The sequence below is a fragment of the Capsicum annuum genome, chromosome 4 (genome assembly GCF_002878395.1).
Source record: "Capsicum annuum cultivar UCD-10X-F1 chromosome 4, UCD10Xv1.1, whole genome shotgun sequence".
Classification (NCBI taxonomy): Eukaryota; Viridiplantae; Streptophyta; class Magnoliopsida; order Solanales; family Solanaceae; genus Capsicum; species Capsicum annuum.
In genome coordinates this window covers 213,319,619-213,340,869 of record NC_061114.1, presented here as the reverse complement: position 1 = coordinate 213,340,869, position 21,251 = coordinate 213,319,619, and the positions used below count along the sequence as shown (strand labels likewise).

Genomic DNA, 21,251 nt, shown 5'->3' with positions numbered 1-21,251 from the left:
TGCTACTTGAAGAGAACATGTTTACGTCCCAATACATGAATCCTTGGTGTCTTAAAATGATTAGTTGTACAAAGAAAGCGGTCAATTATGTCAACAAAGTTAATTACTCTAGAAGCCCTATTTTGCTATTTGTATGCATGACCTAGCTAATAGTAATACTTTTTAAAGTTTGGCTACTTTTTTCACTTGTGAGTGTGATTCTGACATTGTTAAAGGTAAATATCTGCACTTAAACTATAGCCACTTCCTAGCTGCAGGAATTAGGAAAAAGTGGTCAAACTTGAAAGTTCCCGTTTGCATTTTTTCTTTTTGGTCCATCTACAAGACACTTTTAAGTTGTAATTGAAAAGTAAATGGTGAAATAAGACTTCTTAAAAGTTGTAAAATCTTATTCATGATCATCGATAAGCTTCAGAACGAGCATAACCCGGTGTTTGTGTTTTTGTTCAACAAACACACACACCGGGAACAATCGGTATTGCAGGAATCTCGTGATTTGTAAGTTTGTATATACTTCGACTAATTTCACAAGATATCTATTACTTCCTATCTGCATAGATTTTAGTGGTGGAATGTCGCGTTTTGAAACATTGATAGGTTACATCTTTCTTCAATTATAGCTAACCCACTAGCCATTCGATACAGGAGGGACAATCAATTTTGTAAAGAAATAGATATTGTGCCTAACTCAACTACAAAAATATATCTTGGGCATAACTCAAATCCCTTAAAACCAAAGATGTGAGACTCTTTACACCCCTCACCCCACGCTTAGAACTAGACATCTGGTGCTTGGATAATGTAATCTGGAAGTCCGTCATCCATAAACAACAATTGGGATGAGTGTTTTGTGTAACACGTAAAAGTTAGGACTTAAACTTAATACCAAAAATTAGCTAGCTCATGCACTCATCTCTTAAACCATCAATATGGGACTCTTCACAAATTTACCTTTTCTATTTTGTATGTATATTTCATTTTGACAGCAATACTTTTAGAGGAAGGTCTACCAAACTTTCAAGTTAAGTGAGAAACTTTGAGCGTAGTAGTGTCAAATAAAACCTAGAATTGGCAGGTAGATAGTACCAAGTTAAATCAATTGAAGTGACACCAAACGGTACCATGTGATGTATAGTCGTAGAGTCAGTCCATAAAGATAAGTGCCACTGATGTTCAAAGAAAAAAGAACCAGTGTCACACCACACTTAGTTGATATAATCTGGTATTATTTTGATTTATGACTGCTTAGCTAACTCTTTGAAAGTCCAATCAAGTATTTTATTCTGGTCTGGCCATCTTCTCAAGTACTACTATACCTTCAAAAATTTGGGCCAATTTCTATATGCCCCTTCTTGATGACATCTGTGAGAGAAATCATGAATTTATCTTAGTCAATGGTTGCAATTTGATTTTTTGCGGTGGGGTAGAGTTATAGGGAGGGTGATTTTACCATTTATTCAACGTCATTTACATATGTTTTTGTAGGTCTTATAGTAAAACTTAGAGAATATATGTAACAAAGAATAGCAACACAAGTAAGTATATGGAGGAATCCAAGCTTTGTATTCGATTTTAAAACTCATTTATTCTATTTCATGATTAATATGATGAATTTTCTTATTTATTTGTTTGTGTTGATCTTAGCATGAATGGCTAAACATGCTTAATGATTAGGGATATGGGTTAAGTAAAGAAAATATCTCTGTATCGAAAGACCATGACGTACGATTAATGAAATTGAATAAATATATTCATAGAAACAATGAAACCTGTTTTTTTTTTTTTTTCTCATATGGATTATCTATCTTTACTACACATTCTTAATTGTTGGTTTTTATTATTAATCAAAATCCATTTAAAAGATAATTGGTATTTGTGTTGCATATAAATCAACGAACTAGGACTTAATAACCTCATATAATTACTAATTTTATGTTAAATTCAACATGAAACACTTTGATTTTTATTATGATGAGTATATGACCATTGTTTTACTTTTTAACGAAGGTTCAATTGAGCGTTATCACAAGGGTGAGTTCTGTAGTTAAACTTCATCTCGAACTATCTTTATACATGAAAATATATACATAGAATTTAAACCGTAGATTCTAGATTCGCCTTTGGATTTCCTCGTACATAAGACTTAAATTTCTCCTTAGTGGACATGTGTAATAAAAGTTCCTACTTTTAATGTTTGTTTTTCAATCTTTTTCGAGGTTGTCAAAATCATCCACCTTATTCACTACTCTAAGAATGGTTCAAGATTCAGTGATGTTGAGGTAACGTTGGTCAATGCCAGTGATGGTCTCCAACATATCACTCCAAATTCTTTTTTTCTCTTCACCTTTCCTATAAAGAAAAGATGAAAAAGTTCAATAATCCAATAGCTTCACCCACTACTGAAATGATAAACACAAAGCACAGCATCTAAAAACTCATTGATGATATAAAGCTTTGTGAAAAAAAGAGGGAATCTTCTAATCATTTCAACTGTAGAACTCAAAAGGAAAGAAAAAGAAAACTCTTCCCTCCCCCTCAATCTTCTCTTTAGTACTTGTCATTCTCTGATGGATAAATGTATGGTGCAGTGGCTTTCATTGGAATTCTAATCCACAAAACCACCCTGAAATATATTCGGATATCTTTAAATAAAATTTTCAATGAAAATGAAAATCTCCGGTACTTCTTGTATAGAGTGTTTTTATCTTGAAGCCGAGGGTCTATTGGAAACAATCGCTCTACCTCTAAGGTAGAGGTTAGGTATGCATACATCGTACCCTCCCCAGACCCCATTTGGTGGGATTACACAGGTATGTTGTCTTTGAAAATGAAAAACTATCCTCTGAAGAAAAAGTGGTCAAGTCACTCTCCATCAAAATGGCCTTTCAGAGAAAGGAAAAAAGAAAAAGAATCAGAGTTTTGAGGTTCAAGTGGTCAAAAAAGTTTTGAAAAGAAATTCCTAAAAGTATTTTCATGGTGGTCCCAATTCAGCTTTACACTCTTTTAAGCTTCATGTAAATGTGATATATTGTACAAATATACAATGTTAATCAACAAAGAATCCATAAAAGAAACACTCCCAAATTCTTAGGCTAGGTTCTACCTAGCTGAAATGATGTTAGGCATAGCCAGATTCTTGATCAAATACATTCAAGGCTTTGCTTTCAAGCTTTTTTTTGTGTGTGTACCATATTCTTGACTAAAAAATGTCTAATCATCAAGTCAAGATTTAATTAGTGCACATCACCAGAAACTTACGTATAAGAGGAACAAATATGTCATATCCTTCTTGAGCCATCCATCCCACTCAAACCAACCAAAGGAGTAAAATGATTTAAGTACTACACAAGAAAACATAATAACAAGTCTACATCATCCACATGGGGCAAAAGAATTGTAACAAGAAAGAATGCCAAAAAATTCATCATGTTTTGATCCTTTAACCATGACCAAGCAACATTATTCAAATCAATAATTTGCTTTTTGGTTTTAGTCTATAAGAACATGATTACCTGATAACTATCTCTAAGATGGTTTGAACTAAGCATCAAAGTTAATGACGACAAGCAGATGCTGGAGACTTCAAATTGTCCTACATAATCAGAAATATTTACAAGGAGCAATTGTCATGAAGCATTTGGATATTGTCTTAACAAACTCTGCATAACTCCTCCAAGTCGAAAAGGAAAAAAGGACTTATCTAACTCGATTATGAAGTGAATAGGACGAAATATTTAACCTAGGAATTCAAGATTATCTCCTCTCCACTGAAATACCTGGTGTCTCCCACATACAAGATGATGAGATACAATGAAACCCGAGGAAAGGTTGCCTGCAATTCCCACCTCAAATGCATCAGACATCATCGATCAAGATGCCACACTGTTGAATTTAGCATTTATATTCTTGTTCTTTTTGTTGTACAAGAGATTTCACCTATAACATGGAGATGCAGATAAAACTTGAGGATGATCTCAAATTAAAAATAGACAAAATAAATACAATAACAACTCCTCAATCCCAAACAATTTGGGATTGTTACTTCATATAAACTCATCTCAGGCACCAAAAAATAATCAATACCAAACAAGTTGTGGCCGGCTTTATGAATACTCCATATAAACTCATCTCAGGCCAACATTATACAAAATAATAATTGATAAATAAAACGTACTAGAAGTTCATTATATTCCACTAACATATAAATCTTCATTAGGATCAACAACTCCTAAAAAAGCATAGGATATAAAGTAGAAGTGTTAATATGATGAAAACATATTGTCAACGAATAGGTATTGCCTATATAGATCTTTTCTTCCATAATGTCCTAGTTTTTGCTAATCTGCATGGATCCTAATAGATTGTAGGTCTTTCGAGATTTCAATCTAAGTTATTTTAGGCCTATCTAGTCCTGTTTTAACACCTATGCTCACCATGATCACATCTATGGAACCGTGCCTATGGTGCTCGACACAAGACATGACCAAATTATCTCAAGTGACTTCTCTTATGTTATCCTTAATTTGTGCTACTTGAACTTTATCGCGAATGTGATCACTTTTAATCTTGTCTAGTCTTGTATGACCATGCTTATCTTAGCATCCGCATCCATCTTACATTGGGCATGCACTACTTGAGGAAGATTGATCTTAGTCAACAGTTGACATACATTCACAAATGTGCAGTCATTTGTGATTTAGGTGAAGGTGCGCACGTAATTATACCTCTACGCGTGTGCAATATGCACGAATCAAATTTTGAAAAGTGGCACAACTTTATCAATCACCATAATGTACATTTGTCTTTACAAAATAGTAGAGTCAAATCATAAAAGAAAAAGATAGTCGGCATTACATATTCATTCCCAAATGCCAACAATACTAGTCGGGATGCTAATTGATTCTTTCTCCCACTTGCAATTTCGTAATCTCCTCATGAAAATGACATACTATATGAAATGTGTAAAATTTATTACGATAGGCACCTGATCAGTAAGAACACATAAAAACAAAATCTTCAACAAGGCTGAGAATTCCACTTTGTGTGGATTCTGAACTAATGCAACTAATCCAAAATTTCATCAGGCTCTTAAAGAAAGAATGGAATAAACCCAGCAGTAGATATTATAAATAAATAAAACTAATAATCTGTATGTATCCTGTTTGCTCTTTCCCTAAAAATTTTATTGTTCATTTCAGCTTCCTTTCTGGTTAGATATTTATACACATACCAGTATTTTGCATAAGACTGGATATTATCTTATCATACAACTTATACTTCTACCAAGTCTGTTTTATGAATATGTTTGTCCCGCACTCCCACTCCATGAAAATTCTATATCTTCGTTCTTTTCTTCCCCTATTTGTACGTTTGTTCTGGTACATTTGTTAGCAATCCTGATGACACACTCAACAGATTTAAATTTCATCTTCTCTAAGAACTAGCCAATTTTTCCATCACAAACCGATTTCTGACTGAGCCGCGATCAGCACCCGATGTCTTAACTTGATCGAATGTACCCTTTCTGGTCTTACAACTTACCTAGTCATGCAGTCAAAGCATTTAAATAAAAGAAGACGTTCTTTTAGATATTCAAAGACTAGTCTGAAAACATTTCACATGTTTCAACTTTGAAAAAAAATAATTAAACATATGAAAATCGATATGAATACTTAGAATTAACTTATGGCTCTGAATTATCTATGAAGCCTCTAAGAATACGTGGATTGCTTGGGATATAAATGTCCAACTAATCCTCAGGTGTAAATAAATGCGTAAATAAAGAATGATAATAAACGGCTCATGAACTCCATGGTATCAACGGAGCTCACCAACTCAGCTGGAAGGAGGAAATTCTAACTTGTCGCTTGCTCTCATATATAACTTGCATCTACATTGTCAGAAGCCAAGGTAGGTCCCATAGAAAATAACAGGGTGTCAGTACACCAAGCAGTAGTACCCAGTGAGTAAAGCAGTCCTCCCGCTAAACCTAAAACGCGGCATAGATGAAAACATGATATGCATGACTTAGTTAAAAATCATAAACTTCTTTATAAACAGTTAATGCAAGAACCTGGTGCGTCTTTAGGAAAAATCATTCTTTGTAACTTCTGTAAATTTTTTTTTTTTTTCTAGGGATTCTGATTCATTCTTCTTCTTCTTTGTACAGTCAAGGACAATCCCCACCTAATTGCCGAGTCCCATCACTGTGGTTTCCATACTGATCAAGATTCTTAACATGCATGTATACTTATAAGCCTTACCAAGGCTTTCTTACCGTGCCTGAACCAACGGCAAAACTGATAAATTTAAGCCTTACCGGGCTTCTTACTGTACCTGAACCAACGGTACATTGATAATTCCCACTCTGGCACAAGTTGTTTTAAGGCTTCGTAAATCACCAAGGGTTACTAACCTGTCTCAGAGATCTCGGGACTCCCAAAAACAGTTATAAACAATTCTCAAATCATAAAACTTGAATAACAATTTTTCTTTGAAATTCTCATTAAGACAGTTCAACAATAAATCATTCCCTGCTCAAACAGTTTAAAATCAAATCTCGCGTCAAAGAGAATGCATCATTTATAAATAAAAGAATTCCACGACTCAAAAATGTTATTACACTTTGATAAAAACATGTGAATGCATGGAATGCAACTTTTGAGAATAAGGATCTATACTTTTAATGGAATATCATTCTGACAACATTATTTGATGGATAATATGAGCCAGCCCGCTCCAATCAAACTCATATTAACAATATAAACACGTTACCTAAAAATACATGTTATGAATTTTGTGAGGAGACAACTTTAGTAAAAGCATTGTTGTTACTCAACTCGATTTCTTCCTTTTGAACACTACCTGCTACAAGTCTGTAACGATGGGGAATCATATTGGTAAGGAGATTCATATTCACATACATTGAAATAAGAATTCATCATAGAAACAAAAGGAAAATAGAAAAGGGAGATTTCAGAATGTTAAAACTACTAAGAAAATAAAAGACAACTTCATAACATTCCTCTAATAGATTATATTCCTCTACTATATATAGACATCTTCCCGGGGTCCCAAATGTAATTTGACATCTTTGCAAATAGGACCTCCATCTTGGTTAAATTCATAACAATTCTCCCACCCTCAATAAGAACCTTGTCCTCAAGGTTCGAGTATAGTCGTACAGAGACATGGTGTTGTTATGTTCCTCTTTGTCAGTGTTAACAACCCAAAAGAATTCCTCAAAAGCTTCATTATCCAAAGCAACTTCCAATATTGATCCTTCTTTTTGCTTTTCAAACTAGAGGATGCATCCACATCTAACAAGATAATCACCAAAGAGTTCCTTGGATGGTAGAACCAAAGGGCAAACATTGAACACTTGATGGAGCTTTGAGTTAAGATCACTGTTAATAGTTGGATCAGATTCCTCTAAAGCAGTTTGTATTGGTGGCATTAGCACATGTAGGATCTCTGTAATCCAAGAAGCACCCCAACGTATAGGCACTTTCAAAACCAACTTACTAGAAATCCAAGGGAAAGCATCATTTAAAAGCCACAAGAGTTGCATCCATGTTTTCTCCAGATAAGAAAGTTTAATGTGCCACCAATTACATGTGCACATAAATGATGAAAAATGATTCCAAGATCTGGAGTAATTCTCCACAAATATTTCTGCTTTGCAAAAATGAAACTTATACTGAGAAACATGGCAACGAGGGTGATGGGTCAAGACATCTTTACTACTAATCATGGAATATTGCTTTTCCTTTTCTTCTGCATCAGTAGTCTCAAGTGGTTTGCGCCAAGTCTGGGTACCATAAGGGTCACAAAAAGTAGCAGGAACTGGAGCTAGAGTAATCGTAGTAAACTTGCTTGGGTCCTTCACGTACTCTTGCATTACTGTGATATTTTGGAAGGAGTATTTGGTCTTTATGAAAATTACTAGAATAGTTGTGTAGGCAAAGATGAGTATATGAGAAACAACATCAACAGTAAGATATGAAAGAGACATTGATAGACCAAAAACATGTGTCAATCCAACTGCAAGCTTAGCGACTAAGTCCATTATTGAGTGTTCAAGAACCACATAGCTAAGAGCCAAACTATTTGTTGCAAGAAGGATACCGAACTGGATGTTCTTGGAAATTGCTTCATACAAATTGTTGTGTTCCGTTCTATTCTATGATATTTCAAAGAACATCAAAATGCACTTCTTAACTACAACAGACAAAGGACCATTTGATTTGTGAATGTCAAACATCACCGTTTCAGATAACAAGAACACTTGAGCACTGGACTTGGTCATTTTATCAAAATTTACAAATGCATCAGTGCCTACTTCTTCCATCACAAGGCCACCAATTTGCTCGCGCCCCAGTATACAACAACAACAACAAACCCAGTGTATTCCCACCTAGTGGGGTCTGGGGGGGGGTAAGATGTACGCAGTCCATACCTCTACCTCTGATGAAGTAGAAAGGCTGTTTCCGAAAGACCCGGCTCAAGGCACGAGATACCACACAAACACATAGTAAAGCACAGAAGCAGATTACATAACCTAAATACGGCACCCATAAGGAATATAAAACAGAGGAAAGCAGAGGGAAGCACACAGATTCGTAATAAACATGGAACACGGAATGCGGAATCATAACAGGAATAAAACCCCCATCAAGTAATTACCTACACTAGCGACCCAAACTGGCCCTAATCCTCTGCCGTAATTCGCGTCTTCCAGACCTTCCTATCTAGGGTCATGTACTCGGTCGCGCCCCAGTATAGCAATTAAATAATAAGTAGCAGGAGTACTAGTATGTGTATGCATGGCCAGGTCCATATCATCAGTTATATGGATATTGAGTATACCAGGATCAAAGGTATGGATTGAAAACCTGATAAAAATAAGAAAAGCTGTTGAGGAATAAGAAAAAGGTTGCACCTCGAGCCAAGTACTTCCGGCAACCAACACAAAACCAGCTTCCAATGGCATATATTCATTGCAAAATTCATGAATCTGATTGGTGCATAGCACAATATTTGATTTAATTTCTTGCACAACCATCTCATTATGTAGCACTGTAGCTTTTAAAATCTTACCATCCACAAAACAGGCCATAATATATGCTCCCTAAGTTACCCAGATAGAAGTCACTAATATTGGAAGTATTATGTCAAGATGTTTCCTCCACCCTTTCACTAAGTCGAGTCCTGTATATCTCTCCCAATATTTGACATGTGTTGGGCCATTCCTTGACAAGAATTTGCTGTTAGGTACATATACCACGCATGAGTCATAATCATAGTCAGACAATCCTTCAATCTGACCAACAAGCATCGAAATTCCTTCAACTTGTTCTTGTCGAGGCGAAAGTGACGTCCAACCCTTGAGAGAATCAATCCATTCAAGTATTCGTGCAGGCTGAGAAATCACCAATTCCAGATTTATTTGCCGTGTAAAATTTCCAATCTTATACCTAAAGTCGAAAGGCAACCGAAGAGGCAAGCCTGGTTCTACTTGTTCGGATGAACAAAGCTCAATCAATAAAGATAAAGTTGTTGCACGTGCCATATTATCAGACAATAGATATATATAAGATCTGAAATTTCCACTAAAAACATTTGCGTTCTCGAATATGTACCTCTCCATACTAATATCCCTCTTGCAGTTGGCCCTAACATGCCTGAATTGATTAATTGCGTACCTCTCCACACGAGAAATAGCAGCCCGATCAAGAAAATACAAAAATGAATTCTCTAGAGATATACCCAATAGCTTGTAGGAATTACAAAAACTTATAAGATTATCACTGCATTCAATTAGCACTTCGGCCTCACCTATATATTCAGAGTCATGCAACATGGAAAGCCATCTAATTCTTTCAGCCAGTTTATCGAACAGTTTAGGCGGCCTCACCTATATATTCAGAGTCATGCAACATGGAAAGCCATCTACTTCTTTCAGCCAGTTTATCGAACAGTTTAGGTGTATCTGATGAGGAACTTAAACGATTAATCAAAAGAGGAGCACAACCTAAGAGCTTAATTTGGTTGTATTAGTGCCTGTCAAATGAATCACTTAACCGCCCAGTATCCACCCACTTGCAATCATTAATGCTCAAAACAGGTGGAAGCGAGCCAATAGGTGCACTAGGACTATGAAATTCTGCAGAAATATCCCTCTTCGGCACTCCATCGAACACCTTGCAGTCAAACTCTAGTGATCCCTTAACTGAGAAAGAGAGGTGAGAATTTGAGCTCGGTAGCATCAATAGAATCACTGGACAGCACGTCAGGAAAAACGTATTGCGGTATTTTATCTCCAACACCAAGAACAGGAAGCTCTGAATCAAAATGGGATTTCACCATATCAGCCACCTCGGCGTTACTATCAACGTAAGTTGACTCTTGTACAGAGGTGATATTTATAGCATTTAAAATCTCTGGAGCATCAATGGAAGTGGAGTTCGATTGCATCTCCTCCTGCAACACTGATCACACATGGCAAATAGATGAGAGGATACGTTTGCTACGTTCTTGCGACTCTACCACTGCATCCTGCACGATTTTGAGGGAAGTGAAGATCTTCTCCAAAATTGGAGGTGGATAAGTGGGGCTCGGTGATGAAGGGGCAGTAATTCTTACTGGTTGTATGGGGCTGGAGGAGTTTGAAAGGAAGATGATACCCATTTGGTAAAGGAGGGACAATGAAAGCACCATTGTAACGATGGGGAATCATATTGGTAAGGAGATTCATATTCACATACATTGAAATAAGAATTCATCATAGAAACAAAAGGAAAATAGAAAAGGGAGATTTCAGAATGTTAAAACTACTAAGAAAATAAAAGACAACTTCATAACATTCCTCTAATAGATTATATTCCTCTACTATATATAAACATCTTCCCGAGGTCCCAAATGTAATTTGACATCTTTGCAAATAGGACCTCCATCTTGGTTAAATTCATAACAAAGTCACTCAATAATCACCAAAAACATTCTGAATCTACATTGAATTTCATCACCAAAGGTAATGATTAGGTATACCATTAATGATCTTTGTTAGTTCTCAAGAACCCTAGGTTCAAGTTTCAATCTTTCCAAGGTGATGGTGGCTCTAGTTATATAATGTGATTCTGTATACTAGAATCGTTCAAAGACTTATAATCGATTTTTGAATACGATAGTGTTGTAAGACTTACTTCATCGAAGAACTTAGTTAAAATCATTCTTTGAACTTGTTGCCGATTTTTCTTGAAATCTATGGGTTGAAAAGGTTTCCTTGTAATTAAGGTGTTTGTTACAACTCTAGTGATTTTTGTAATTTTCTTTCCAATTTCATCAATTGTAATTAGGAATTAAATAGTCACATGACTAGCACGTGACAGAGGGAGTTAGTTAAAGTTGTTGGAGCTGTTAGGTGAAAGTTAGTTATAACTAACTTCTGGAAATTCCCCTGTATAAAGCAACAGTTGCATTCTCAATTGTAAGCAGTTTTTATGGATCAAGAAATATCAGTAAACTTCTCTTTTCTTTCTCAAAATCTAAGGTTCTTGTAACTCTTGGGAAAGTTGTTCAAGGGCAATTATACTAATTCTTGCTCTTTAGGCGATCTCACTTTAAAGATATTAAAGGAACCTATCAGTGTTAGTGATGACATTTTGGTATACAGTCCTACAATGTCTGATCATTTAGTTCATTTGAGAATCACTTTTCAAATTTTGAGGGATCATACCTTATTTGTCAAACAAAGCAAGTGTGCTTTTGGAGTTTCTCAGATTGATTATTTAGGCTAATTTTATATCTGGACAAGGGGTAGCTATGGATCCACACAAGGTAGATGCAGTGGTGAATTGGCCTTTACCATCAACTATTAAACAATTAAGAGGGTTCCTGGGGTTGGCCGAATATTATAGGAGATTTATAAAGGGCTATGGCCTCATTGCGAGGCCCTTGCATGATTTGTTAAGGAATGGAAAGTTTGCATGGAATGAGAAGGCCACTACAGCATTTGAATCACTCAAAACTAGTATCACTTCAGCACCAATACTCACTCTTCCTGATTTTTCCAAAGAGTTTGTCATTGAGACGGATACTTCAGATGGAGGCATAGGTGCAGTGTTGACTCAAGAAGGTAAACCAATTGCTTTTTTTAGCCAGGGCTTATGTGATAAGAATCAAGCTCTGTCAGTCTATGAAAGGGAACTACTTGATTTGGTTTCAGCAGTTCAGAAGTGAAGACCTTACCTTCTTGGTAGGCATTTTGTGGTCAAGACTGATCATAACAGCCTTAAATATTTGTTAGAACAAAAGATTACTACTCCGAGTCAACAAAAATGGTTGGTCAAGTTGCTAGGGTATGACTATACCATTGATTATAAGAAAGGGAAAGATAACACTGTGGCTAATGCCTTGTCCAGGAAGGATAGTTTGATCCAACTCAACAGCATTTCCGAAGTTCAGTGGAAGAAGTTAAACAATCGTGGTTGATAGATCCTGCACTCATGAGGTTGATTCAAACAATTCAAGCTGTTTACCACACAAACCTTACCTCAAATATCAAACTGGTATATTAAGCAAGAAAGGCAAGTTAATGGTGGGGAATGATGAAGCTCTTCGAATAAAACTTATGGTTTTCTATCATGAGAGTGCCTGGGAGGTCATTCAGGGATCAAAGCCACTTTACAAAGATTGAGGCAAGGCTTTTATGGGAAAAAGATGAAGCAAGAGGTGTATAACTTTGTCAGACACTGTGATGTTTGTCAAAAATGCAAAGCGGAAAATGTGTCTTATCCAGGTCTTCTACAACCTTTACCCATTCCTACTAGTGTGTGGCAAGATATTTCAATGGATTTCATTGAGGGTTTACCTCCCGTTGCTGGGAAAAGGGTGATCTTTGTGGTTGTGGATAGGTTAAGAAAAGCTGCTCACTTTTTGCCTCTCAAACATCCCTATTCAGCCTTGGATGTAGCTCAGTTGTTCATGAATGAAGTTTTTAGGCTGCATGGCATGCCTAAGCCCATTGTTTCAGACAGAGATGTTGTTTTCACTAGCAGATTTTGGAAGGAATTGTTTGCTCTTCAGAAGGTCTCTTTGTTGACATCCACTACATACCACCCTCAGACTGATGGGCAAACTGAGGTGGTTAACAGATGTTTAGAATGCTACTTGAGATGCATGACATTTGAGAAACCTAAAGAGTGGCCTATGTGGTTACCCTTATCTGAGTGGTGGTATAATACCACTTACCATTCCTCAATCAAGATGACTCCTTATGAGGTTGTATATGGTCAACCACCACCTCCTCTACTGCCTTACTTACCACTTGACTCTCAATTGGATGTTGTCGACAGAAGCTTGGTGGCTAGAGAGGCCACTTTGAGGTCTATCAAGGCTTGCTTGACTAAAGCCCAAAGTAGAATGAAGGTACAAGCTGATAAAGAAAGAACTGACAAGTGCTACAACATTGGTGATTGAGTGTACGTTAAGTTGCAGCCTTATAGACAAGCGTCACTCAAGTCTCACTCTTTTCAGAAACTCTCGGCTAGGTTTTTTGGACCTTTCCAAATTGTTGCAAAGGTGGAGAAGGTTGCTTATACACTGGATTTGCCTGCGGATGCTAAAATCCACCCTACTTTCCACATATCACAACTGAAATTGAAGGTAGGATCCCATCCAGTTTCTGTTACTTTCCCTGTGGTGCACTCTAGTTGAGGGTCCGTTTTGCTAGTACCTGAAGCTGTTATAGATACGAGGATGGTGCAAAAGAGAGGTCGAGCTGTTTCACAATGGCTTATCAAATGGTTCAATGCTCCTACGGAGGATAGTACATGGGAGGATTACCACATTATCTGCCAGCAGTTTCCAGATTTCCATCCTTGAGGACATGGATGCTGTGATGGGGGGAGTATTGTTACAACTCTAGTGATTTTTGTAATTTTCTTTCCGATTTAATCAATTGTAATTAGGAATTAAATAGTCACATGACTAGCACGTGACAGAGGGAGTTAGTTAAAGTTGTTGGAGCTGTTAGGTGAAAGTTAGTTATAACTAACTTCTGGAAATTCCCCTGTATAAAGCAACAGTTGCATTCTCAATTGTAAGCAGTTTTTGTGGATTAAGAAATATCAGTAAACTTCTCTTTTCTCTCTTCTTCTCAAAATCTAGGGTTCTTGTAACTCTTGGGAAAGTTGTTTATGGGCAATTCTACTAATTCTTGCTCTTTAGGCGATCTCACTTTAAAATCTTTACTCGATATTAAAGGAACCTATCAGTGTTAATATCATAGCTTAAACTCAATTTGATGGTAGGAAACTGATCTTAGATGTTGTAAGAGATCCTTAGAGGAAAAACTCTTCAAAAATTGCAGGGGTTATGTTACACTATGATTGGGAAAACCTTCCCAGACTTCTGTGTTTTTTGGGCTTGGGGATCCTTGCTAGTCGCCCCACTATCGCCCTCATACATTCTAGAATCCTCCATTTTGTGGTGCTATGGCTATGCTTCGCCCTACCATTGCCCCACATGTGACAGCACAATCACCCTTTGGAAAAACAGTCATAACTTACTACACTCAGATTAACGAACGGTTTGATGTTCCGGAAACTAGACGTCAAGGGCTTAAATTTGACATTTATCTCAAAGCTCAACTCAATATACGTAGGGAGATATGATCTTTTGAAGTTAGATTAAGTGCGACTATGATCATTTTCTTTCGTCAAACATTTCCAAATTTTGCCAAGTTTACTCCTCCTTATTATAAACATCCATAAAACCTCTTAAGCATAAGATTTAGGTGTCATACACATTTTTAACCTTTCAAATGCCCTTGTGCTCATCTTAGCGCCTGAACGAAAAAGTAATACTTAGCAAAACAAAATCCAGCGCTTTACATTTTCATTCTAATTGGAACAACTAAATCAGAATAAAATTTGTACAACAATTAGCTTCAATGATTATCCCTCCAAGGGTTCATCTCATGCAAAGAGAAGATAATATGTGCATTATAAAGTATTGATATACAGCTGCATTATGATCTCGAGATTAGTGCTACAGTTGATATAGAGATAGGACAAATGGTAGACAAAGTATGCCATCTCTAATTTTAGAGATATATGAACCCCACTTTGGTAATTACCTAAAATTGAATTGGAAAAAAAGAACTAACTCAAATTAATCTGTGAGAAAGACATTTTTAACAACATTGAGGCAGGTGTGGTAAATTACCAGAGTTTGGTGTACTGTTGATGCACCGTATTAATAATATGGAGGTGTCAGTGTGTAAGTGGCATCTAAATGACCACTAAGTGGCTCTATGACCTTCCCCTGCACCTTGCAACCCCATCTTTAAGTACCCGCAACATTTGCATTCTTCCTCATCCTGTTGCACATGCTGCAGCGCCATTTCCCAACCAGGGGGAATGCATGGAGAAATGCAGTGTATGAGGCAAACAGCAAGGTTGCTAGAAGTAGGGAGCAGAGTTAGGAGTGCATAAGGGGTTGCAAGGTCTGATGATGGATTATGAAGGATATGAGAGATGGGCAAAAGAAGAAAGGGTTGGAAGACTCTGGAACTTATGGGATTCTTAAAAAGATTGGTTGATTGAATTGCCAAAAAGGGTCAGATTGGTTGATTGAATTACCAAAAAGGACCAGACTGTCTCCTTCTAAACAAATTAAAGACCAGCCAAGTGCAACAATCCAGGGTTTGAAATTAAGCAGTAGCTTGAGGAGCAAAAGGTGCCAGTTGTCCTTAAAATCTCTTAATGTTGACCTACAAATTGTACAAGTTCAACCTGATCTAGTAGTTCAAAGTTATTTCGTCCCGCTTTCTAACTGGATTCAAGCAATAAGAGTACAACAACAACATACCCAGTATATTTCCACCAAGTGGGGTCTGCAGAGGGTAAGTGTACGCAATCTGTATCACTACCTCAGAAATGAGATAGAGAGGCTGTTACCGATAGACCCCCGGCTCAAAATAAAACAATCTAGACAAGGAATAATAAAAGGACAAAATCAACATATCCAGTAATACCATATACAATACCATATACAAGTACAATAAGAGTAATCATTTAAAAGATAGACAAGCATACTTGTTATGTGCTCGACTTGTATCTTTCAAAATCATAAAACTTTGTGTGGAGACTCCTGAAGGGCACCTTTGAAGCAACAACTTGCATTAAAAGGCTAATGTGCTAACCAGACCAAAGAGAAGCTGAAATGCCTCATTTTTTTCTCCTGCCCAGAAAGCATAAATGCTTTAGTCTTATTTCTCAAAATAATGCAATAGACATGAAACACTAAGGTCTCAAATGTTTTATATCTGCACTAATACTTGACCAAGCAAGATGTCATAATGTTGTAAGATGCCACAGGAGGAGGACTACGAAGACAAATTGCATATGGAAAAAGCTCATTCAAATTTTATGAGTGCACATAGAGCCACATTTTGGTGAAGTTTTTATCAAACCACAAATGAAATAAAACATTTATGTTCATGAGATCAACAAACTTAGACCTATGAAAGCAGAAACATAGTGGGAAGCATTTTAGAGCCAACTAACCTTGGTAGAACCAACAGTCTAAACTTGGTTGATTTATGCAGTCTAGGTAAGCTAATGGATACTTTACGAAGTGAAATTATAGGTGTGGAAGAGTTTTTCCTAAACAAACAGGCTAGATAACCAGCCAATCCCATTAATGGCACTGGATATCAGACAGTTTAGGTTTGCACAGCGTTGTTGAAAAATCATCGAACAAAATTGGCAAATATAGACACAAAAATTGTTTGTCAAGCACAATATAAGCCAAATCTTTTCTACTGTGGGTTCAGAATAACATGCATCATACGGACAAAGAGCAAATGCCCTAGAGATTATAGTATAAAACAGTTGAGCCAATAAATCAGATTGCATCATATGGAAGTATTCACTGTCACAAAAAATAACTGATGGACGCCTAGTTTCTAGGAATTTAATGCAGCAGAAATGTTGAAATTGAAACTGGGATATTAGAATGATTTGTGCAAAACGAGAACATGGATATGCAAGAAACATGCACATTTGTCGACCTCTAATTTGTAAGTAGATCCAACCCTAGGGAATAATGATTTGGCAAGCAATTTTGTGTTGCATTGACTGAACTACTCGTTTGTCCAATTATTCAACTGCTAGCTTTGTCCCTCTTCAAAAAAAACTTGTATATATAAGGGTTTGGTTTTTGTCCCTTTGTTTTGATACACCTATAGGTTCCTGTTAGTATATATAGTTGCATGTCTTTCATATATAACCATGTTTATTACAAGTTCTATACTTTTTGTGTACCACTTCTATTTCTGGAGATTTCTCATTACATTTGGTACAACTACTATCTTGTTGTTATTTAAAAATAAACAACAATATCAACAACACCTCAACTGCTAGCTCTGAAATTCCATGCTTGCATGGGACCTATTAGACAATATGAACTATAACTCAAAATGTCATAGTCTTGCAGCAGCCAAAGCATGAATTATTTTTATTGTGTGACAAATTGGGAACTAGTGAAAGAAGACATGGCAACGAGTATCAAGTAGCAGGATAAACATCTGATCCATCACAGAGAAAGTAGCTTGTATATTACTGTTTAAATGAGAATCTTTAAGGAGTGACATCATTATATTCCTCATCTTCACTTGCATCCGAAACATTTAATATTGTATAATATGATTAGTAAGCTTATTGTTGCACAATGTCGAGCTCACAATTCAATGGCACTAGAGTCTACATTCACATATCCATTAAAAGCATAAGAGACACAAGAATCAGTTGCTTCCTTGTAAAGCTTTCTTTTTATATTTTTCTTCAAAAGCTGAAGGAAGTGCTATACTATTTCAAAGACCATAAGTGAAATTGAGGAGTATGACAGAAAGTATGAGCTGTTGTTGCTAAAAATTAAGTCTTGACCATTCCACCACGCAATCATATGAGGTGAAGTAAGTGGCAAGTTACACCAAAATGAGTTCTGTCAAAGGACTTGAAATAATTTGAATCTGACCCTAACCACTAAACTTGAGAGCTCTTTAAGAAACATGCTGATGATAAGCTCAAAATTTTCCTTAAACCAAGTAATAACAAATGTAAATATAGCTCATGTACTATGATTGAAGTTAGTGATAGAAATCCGAAAGAAAATGTAAGCGAGCAAATCAAAACTCCGACAGCTACACTGTAGGTCAGGCTGGAATGGGAGCCAATTAGATAACTTTAAGATAGATTGTGGTTTGACGAGACCATTTTCAGTTAACCTAAGAAATTGCAAGATCGAATAGAAGAAGAAGCATGCATGTGCAGAAGCTGATGGCGCATAAACTTGCAATTATGGAGTAATTCGCCATCGGAAGGGTAAAAAACTTAGTTATGTAACTAATGCTATCTTAAAATTAATATATTATCATGAGAATATGGGGGGCAGCAAGTGACGACTTGCAGGGATTTGCTTAATTATTGGATCCTATATAACCACATTATTTTTATCAGTATTTTCAAAATAAATAAGGAGGAATTTCAGAGGATCCTTTATCTGAAGACCTATATTGACAGCTCGGAAAGGCAAGAATAGCATTACATTAACAATAACACCTCAACTCCAAACTAGTGAGGTGCGCGCTATATGCATTCTCTATATCTATTCTTTTGGATTTGGGACGTCTCATTCTACCATTCAATTGTTTGTATTTCTATGAAAAATTAGAGATTCTCTAATCTTGCACGTATCCTTACACTTCCATACAATCTCTAAACATACTTCATAGACTCTTATCAAATGCATGATCTAATATAAATGTGTGAATAATGACTATATTAATCCAACCAGTTCGTATTGCCTATATGGATTATTTGCATTTATTGTATTCCGTTCATCACAAATTTCATATAGATTTCAAGATATTGGAGGTTCATTTACATAACTTCCTTCCATGTGATTATAAATCTACCTCATGTCATTTTATCACCTTCAACCATCATGATTTCACACCTACATATCAGTAAACCCTCATCTCTCATCAAAAACATCTAATCATTAGCTTTAAATTCAATTGAAATCAGGTCCATTGCAACGATTCCCCTTCACAACTCAATCAAATTTGAACAAGGTGAAGAATTTGAGTCGCGTGATCTATACATAGATTCTTGAGTTTGCCTCCTGTTAACTAACAAAGCTGCTAACTCCTCCAATCCCCCAAAATTACAGCTGGCCCGGACCACAGAGGCTATTTTCACGACTCAAATCAGGTTAAATAAAGGAAATTAGAAAGTACCTGGAGCCCGTAGTGCTACAACCCAGCGACATTCAACGGTTGGTTATTTGAGTTTCTTTTCTAATTTTTGGCTTTTGATTTAATTGCAAAAGACTACTTATATAATATGACAAGTGGCAATTGAGCCCTCCTAACTTTAAGCAATTATATTAATTGCTACTCTCACTGTTTGGATTGAAAACAAGTAAGAAAACATTGACTAGAGTCCTTTTTTTTTTTTTTTTTCAAATAACTAGTGGGTTTAGGGAATTTGGGCCAAATCCGAAGTAATTGGGCCTACAGAAACTAACAATCTTAAGACTTTAATTACAATTAATAATGATATTTTCTCAAAATTACAACTTATGTCAAAACTAGAAATATTTTGATTTTTCTAGAGTTATGAGCGTGGATTCCACCAATTACTTTTCCTTTACCTATTTTCAAGGCAATTTACCCTATTTTCAAGCAATTTACCTATTTCAGTTTCCTCCATTTTAACGTTTGCTTTTTTTTTTTTTTTTCAAAATCGCTATGTGCTCTCTAATTTCGGATAAGCTTGTTCCCCAATAATTAAGGGAAGATGATTTTACAGCTAATGCTTGTTATTTTTTTTCATATAATTTTTTTTTTGTAAATTAATTTCGGCTTTTCAACCTTCTTCTATGAGTTTTTTTTTTTTTTTTTTTGCGGTTTGAAATTTTTGGAGTTACGCGATAATGCCAGTACATACACATCGTAGCAGTTCAGTTAATGGGATTCCACCGATGAATTTTGAGTCTGATGAACTACCATCATTTAGTCTTGATTTAACAAAAGAAAAAATTAACTTGGTTTCTACTAATTTTCAGTATAAGGGAGGTGTGAGATTGAATCAGTGTAACGATTCGAAAAAAATTGTGAAAATCATAAAACGGAAAGCATTGAGAAAATCTTCATCCCCAAAACCCACAAAAATTTAAAAATCGATGAAAAAGAGGAAGTCGGATGAAAAAACACATATTTAAGATATGTATTTTGTATTTAAGATATGTGTTGGATATTTGTATTAGTTACTGATAAGATTTGTATTTGATGTTCAGTTGTATTCTTTTCTTGATAACTTAAATTTGGACCATTCATGTATTCATAAAATTTTATGTATTTATATTTTAATTTTTTTAGACTGTATGTTCAGATATGTATTTTATATATACATTTGATAAATTATCTGCTTATGTGAAAGTTACTGTTAAGATATGGAATTGTAGTGTGAAGATATGTATTTGTTACTTTTAAGATATGTATTTTGTAATTATATGTAATGTATTTGTTACGGGTTAGATATGTATTTTGTATTTGTTTGTTCTAAGATTTTTTTTGTTTGTTCAGTTGTATTTGTTATTCATGAGATGATGAACACGATATGTATTTTGATGTATGACAACTTAATTTTGGGTCAGTGATGTATTCATAAAATACATACACTGAATTTATGTATACATGTTGTAATGTAAATTTAAGATGTTTTTTGTAAATACATATGTGACACTGTTTAGACTTGTAATTGTATTTTTTGTGGTATGTAGATGTTGCGCGATCAAATATACATGGCAAGAGTATTGTCCAAATTTGTACCACATATAGAATGTCATACGGTCAACGACATTGAAGATCGTATTAAGTCAATAGTAACGAAGAATCAGTACAAGATGTTTTGTAATAATAGTATATTTGATGTCTACGTGAAGAAGAAGAATTATGTGGTTTAAGCGCAATTAGGGAGATGTATTATGTCACTTGAGACTAAGAAAAATTCTACAAGTGTCATAGTCATTTGTGCAATACATATGTAATTTTTTTATATTCATATGTAGTTATGAATAACGCATATGTATGTATCTTTAACACATATTTTTTTTTATTAATACATATATATTTTTAGTTCTGATTAATATGTCGTTATATGTTTTTTTCAGTTTCATAT

The 21,251-nt window shown here is 35.6% G+C and overlaps 1 long non-coding RNA gene across 6 annotated transcripts; it reads right to left on the bottom strand.

Annotated features, from left to right (window-relative positions):
- Window positions 1–1,940: 1,940 nt before the first annotated feature.
- On the bottom strand, window positions 1,941–19,466 carry LOC124897719. 6 transcript variants are annotated; one of them, XR_007054615.1, is made up of 6 exons: window positions 19,307–19,451; window positions 16,101–16,245; window positions 3,777–3,936; window positions 3,513–3,592; window positions 3,259–3,341; window positions 1,941–2,349 (listed from the first exon to the last, which is right to left on the bottom strand). It is a non-coding gene; the product is annotated as an uncharacterized LOC124897719 (long non-coding RNA). The 6 variants fall into 6 exon arrangements; XR_007054617.1 differs by adding an exon at window positions 5,832–5,989 and having other exon boundaries at window positions 3,259–3,936; window positions 19,307–19,466; XR_007054618.1 differs by having other exon boundaries at window positions 3,513–3,936.
- Window positions 19,467–21,251: the final 1,785 nt, after the last annotated feature.